This window comes from Zea mays, chromosome 2 (assembly GCF_902167145.1).
Source record: "Zea mays cultivar B73 chromosome 2, Zm-B73-REFERENCE-NAM-5.0, whole genome shotgun sequence".
In the NCBI taxonomy this organism is placed as follows: Eukaryota; Viridiplantae; Streptophyta; class Magnoliopsida; order Poales; family Poaceae; genus Zea; species Zea mays.
Genome location: NC_050097.1, coordinates 128,218,178 through 128,223,981, shown reverse-complemented (window position 1 = coordinate 128,223,981; position 5,804 = coordinate 128,218,178). Strand labels below are relative to the sequence as shown.

At 44.5% G+C, this 5,804-nt stretch overlaps 1 pseudogene; it reads right to left on the bottom strand.

Moving 5' to 3' along the window:
* Nucleotides 1–3,998: 3,998 nt before the first annotated feature.
* On the bottom strand, nt 3,999–4,776 carry LOC118476246 (ATP synthase subunit beta, chloroplastic-like; annotated as a pseudogene).
* Nucleotides 4,777–5,804: the final 1,028 nt, after the last annotated feature.

Sequence of the window (5,804 nt, the reverse complement as noted above, 5' to 3'; positions counted from 1 at the left end):
AGAAGGAGGGGGCTCAAAAAGGTCTAACTCCCCACCCAGCGCACGTCCCGCAACGTGAGATGGTCCAGCTTCCGCCTCAGTAGGTTGTGCAGGCTCACTTGGGTGTAATTGTGAGTATAGTATATGGACTTCCTCATGCAACGTATTGCAGTAAACCTGCAGGTTATCAACAGTCGAGCTAAGTTCTTTAACTCGGGCCTGAGCCCTTTCTTCCTTAGCACACATTAGCAAACGAGACTGTACGGCCCAGTCAAGTGCTAAGTCTCGATCAGCGAGTTGATCCTGCAGATGTCGGATGTCCCTTCTCAGTTCATTGATTCTATCTCCGTCGGTGACCCAAGCATCAGTCCTATGTTGCAGCGCTGCTTGAAGTCGACTCACACGGGCTTCAAGGTCTCCGATGGGGTCATTACTTCCACTGCTGCTGCTTTCATGTCGGGGAGCCAGTTGATGCCGAGGCACTCCAATTGGTCCCGTAGACTTGCGTGCCGTTAGCCTGGTACGTGGCGGCATCTTTCTAAGGGGGAAAATGTTATTAGTAAGATTCTTAGCATGATGCATGTATAATTACAGAATCAATCTTAGTCGATTCAACCTTCTATATGTTGCACTCTTCCTATCTGGTCTTTAAGATAGACTTCTTCAGAATACTTAGGTAAGAAGAGAAAAGAGTTTTTAGGTAAGACTTTTGAAAATCCTTTTGAAGATGCCTCATAATATATGCAAAGAAGGGCTACGCTCCGATACCAGCTGTGACAGAACCTCCCAAGTAATTAGGCCCACCTACAGTTGTCCTTGTCCAACGGACTTTAGACAACCCTGCAGGTGCCCCTGACTACTTGACAAGTTCGGTATCTTTCCTTACCTTATCAGGAACGTCTCACCCGTCTTGCAGACATTACAGAACATCGGAGATAAAGACATGCGGAAGCAATTACATAAACTTACATTTATTTCAAAAGCAAGCTTAAGTTATGTTATTACAGACCAGACTAAAAGTGAGTGCAGAGTAGTAATATTATACAAACCAGGGGAGGCACAAACTCCTCCCGATAAGTTTAATAAACAAAAGATCCTAAGTGGAGGACCGAGTCCTCCCGCACTTCAGTCTTGTTTTTCCTCGTTTGGTACCACCTTGGAGCAGAAGCAACAAAAGTTTGTCGCTTCCTCACCTAAAAACAACAAAGGGATAAACCCTGAGTATGGAATACTCAGCAAGTCTTACCCGACTAAGGAAAAGACTTTCAAGGGTATGCTGGATAAATAGGAGTCAAGGAGAGGCTTTAGCAAAAATCAACTTATACTTTTGCAGAAGTAGCTTACTAAAATGAGTCCTTACTTTCAATCTTTTAATGCCATATTAAGTATTAATAGACTCCATTTGCATCTAGTCTAATTTCACATCACATCAAGATAACATCATTTTTATCCATCGTGTTCACATCCTGACTCTAGGTTGCAGGGAAGTGACCAAGTCTTCATAACCGCGAAGGTACGGCGATCCGAATCGATTATACTCAGCTGAGGATCTCCAATCACACGACATATGTAGCACTTAACCCTTGCATATGTCAACCCGCCACCGGGGTTCTTAAGACCGGAACAGGTTCATGCAAACTGAGAGCACAGATACACCACCGTCCAGCCTCTTGCCACGGAGGGTACACGCTACTCTCGCCACCGCTCCACGCCCATTTCGTGTTATCTTATTCCGGCCTTAGTCTGCCCGAGGCAAGGCTTACCCATGACGAGGCATGTGACCAGTTAAAGGGTCCTCGGTCAGCACGCCTACATACGCGTTAATCCTTAACCAACCTGGGTAGAACATCACCTGTTCCTACCCCAAGTCTCAATTTAAGTATTTCCATCCTTAGGATTGTGTCTGTTCCTTAGGATGAAAGAGCATCACAGGGAACTTTGCAGTAAGATCCCACTCTTGCTCCAAATGAAAATATTCTTGCAGGTAGAAGCCATCCTCTCCATGGTTAAATTGAGGACAACTTCTATCCACAAGATCTAAGCAAGTCTAAGCATTTTTGTGAATCATGTTTTGATACTTCACAGAAGTATCTATAAAGGTATGGATATCAAGGAGAGCAATGCATCAAAGGGTTTCAAGTAACTCCTATGAACCTAATGCACATTTCACTAGACTTAAGTGTGCAAAAAGTATTTAAAAACACAAGGAAAGGGGTTGCATGCACCGGGGCTTGCCTTCGTTCACAGGTGAATCAGGCTCAGATCCACAGATGTCAAAGTAGAAATGATTCCCGGCCTGAGACTCCGAAGGTGGTGGTGTCTCCTCTTCGGTAACTTCGATTTCTTCCTCACGTTCTAATCATAACCATACATATGTATAAGAATGGATGCCATGGGATGCTCATGAGGATGCAAAGATAACATAAACTTATTATTTATGTCTTGAATACAATTTTCCTTCACGGAGTTCCGGGAACTTAGGGTTTCCGGAGTCGGTAAAGGAGTTCATAGGGCAGGGGGGGTGTTTTGGGGTTTGGTGATCAAACAAGGTCCAAATCAATTCAAACTATACCCAAGGCTTCTAAATATTATGAGGAACTCATATAAAAATTTTGAGCATTTTTGGACTTACCATTTGTTTTCTAAAAATCCATAACTAACATTTTTAACCACTTTAAATACCCTAAAATTTCTTACTTTCACTAAAAATCACAAACTTATTTTTACTAAATTCTAGGAAAAATAACAAGTCTAGGAAAATTAGTCTCATATTTTTAGCATTTTTCTACATTTTTCTACACATTTCTAAAGTTTTCCTGAAAAAGAAAAAGGAAAAGAATTAAATAGAACTGGGCCGGATTCAGCCCAGGCGGCCCAGATCCGCGCGAAATCGCGCGCGCGTCCGCGCCCGCGAGGCGAGTTTGCGCAGAGGCCCTCGGCGTTTTGGCTAACTGGAGATAGGTTCGGTTACTGTTTTTCTAAGTCACTGACACTTCACAAAAAGACCCTCTGGTTTCTATCTATTCTGTGTTTCAAGTCCCCGACGGCGCTCGCGCACCGCCGCGCTCCGGCGAGCTAGCAAACCGGCCGATTGGGGCAGTGACCGGCGCTCCCGAGCGACATACACAGGATTAAACCCCTAAGGAGTATTTCCCCTAACCTAATTGCACGAACGACCGACTACAGAGCTCTGGCCACGGTGACCGAGAGCATTGCGGACGGATGAGCGTGTTCCCGACGATTGGAGGTATCTACATTCAAATTGATGGCTTGGCGAGCATCACTGAGCTATGAGAAGACTTAAACAAGGTTTGAACCGGACAGAGCGTTACCAGAATCGGCTGGCCACGGTGGACTTGGTTTCACGGTGGCGGGGATCGGATTTGGGGGGGATTCCAAATTCAAGCTCTCTGGTGGGAGGTTTGGGATGCAAGCGGGTGCGATAGCTAGTAGAGTACATGGCGAAGCCGAGGGGGGGCTCAATTTATAGACTCCGAGAGCGGTGGCTCTCAATTTGACCGCGACGAGCTGGCGGCCGGAGGCGGGGAAGAAGCTTGGCGCGCGGAGTACGTGTCCTATGGCGTGGCAAGGCCTTAAGTAAAAGAAGGACGGCGTATAGTAATCGACTGCGACGTGGTAAGATGGCCGACGGCGTGGCATAACAGCAAAGAACGGCGGCACGCCGGTGATGGCCGTGCGGCCACGTCGCCGGTAAGGGGAGAAGTGACCGAGTGGCCACAGTGCTCCAAGTTTATCCACGGTGAGATCTTTTCAAGGTGAGCAACATCCACATGGCCGCGGCACCAATCCCGGCAAAGCGGTCGCCGGCGGTGAGATTTTTCCACGGCGGTCGATCTGATCCGGTTAGAGCACTGTACCATGGGATATGTTCATCAGTGCGCCTGACAGTCACAGTTTAGGACCAATTCTCTCTAAAGTTTCTCTAGTAACTCACTCCACTCTCTGTAGCAAAGTTTCAAAGCTACAAACCAGCTACAATTCGACTATAGGGATTGAACTCATTTGAGCACTGGATCCAAATCAATACCAACTCTCATACGAGCTCCCGGCGGTTCATTCATTTGGCCATAGACTAGAGCTACCTTTGATTCCTCAATATTTTTTTCATTAATTACTCCGGATTCCTTCATTTCCATATAAAGATCATTTCCTTCACGAGTCCGTTCCCCTACTCCGCCAAATACGGATACGCCTCCATGAGCTTTAGCAATGTTATTGATTAATTCCATGATGAGTACTGTTTTACCTACTCCTGCCCCCCCCAAACAGTCCGATTTTTCCTCCACATCGATAGGGAGCTAAAAGATCGACCACCTTAATACCTGTTTCAAAGATAGATAATTTCGTATCTAACTCGATAAAGGCAGGCGCAGATCTATGAATAGGAAATGTTGCACTAGTATCCACAGGACCCAAATTGTCAATAGGCTCCCCAAGAACGTTAAAAATTCGTCCGAGAGTAGCTCCACCGACTGGAACACTGAGAGGAGTTCCCGTGTCAATCACTTCCATTCCTCTCATCAACCCCTCTGTAGCACTCATAGCCACAGCTCTAACTCGATTATTTCCTAATAATTGTTGTACCTCACAAGTCACATTAATTTGCTTATCGGCAGTGTCTCGACTCTTGACTATCAAAGCATTATAAATATAAGGCAACTTGCCCGGGGGAAAAGTGATATCCAGCACGGGTCCAATAATTTGATCAATACGCCCTACGCTTTTTTCTTCAATTGTGGAAATCCCGGGACGCGAAGTAGTAGGATTGGTTCTCATAATTACTGTAACTCTGAAATTCAACTTCAAGCAGTCTGAGAGCCCATCTTTGATTGGGTTTTTTCTCCAAATTTCACATAAGACCATGGCTTGAATCCTTAAACAAAGTTGTTCCCCTAAGATTGATCTTCAACTTTGATGTGGTCACCTATCATGAATTCTTACTATTTTGAAAGTTACACAGCCCCAAAGTTGGGCCTACAACCCTGTTTTCAGACTTAGCATAGGAATCAAAATCAAGGTCCTTTTTGCAAATGAGTCCAAAACTTAGGGTTTGGCTTTCAAGTCCACATATTTGTGAACCAAAGGACTTAAGATATTTATTTGGCTTGGTTTTTGCACTTTAGTCCAAAAGTGGACCAATTTTGCATATAAGCCCCTAGGGTTTGGTTTCAGGGTTTTCCAGGGTTTTAATTAGGGTTTCTGGTATCCCAAGGGTATAAAGGTGATTCAAGTTCATTTTTGGGGTCATTTTATGACTTTTACCCTAAAGTATTTAGGTTTTCTTAACTTGGGTTAAGTTTTACCCCTTTAACCACTATTTAAGGTTAAGTCCTTTAACCAGGGTTCTATTTGCAAAAACATTAAAACAATACAACTTGTTTGAAATTTTTGCCTAGTGAATGCACTCTAGGTGTGTCACACATATGCAATGCCAATGCTTATGATGCCATGCTCAAGTTTTAGTTATAGTAACACCAGGGGTGTTACAGCATCCTTCATCCCAAACCTCTTGAGCAAATTTTGAGTGTACATTGTTTGGGAGATGAAGGTTCCTTCCTTGAGTTGCTTCACTTGAAATCCAAGGAAGTAGTTCAACTCGCCTATCATTAACATCTCGAATGTTTTCATCATCACCCTGCTAAACTCCTCACAAGACTTTTGATTACTAGAACCAAATATAATGTCAACGACATATATTTGGCATATCAAAGCTAGGGGGTTGTTCCACATATACTTCCTCCTTGATTGGTCCATTAAGGAAGGCGCTTGTCGGGGACCATAATTAGGGGTACCCTCAAGGCTCT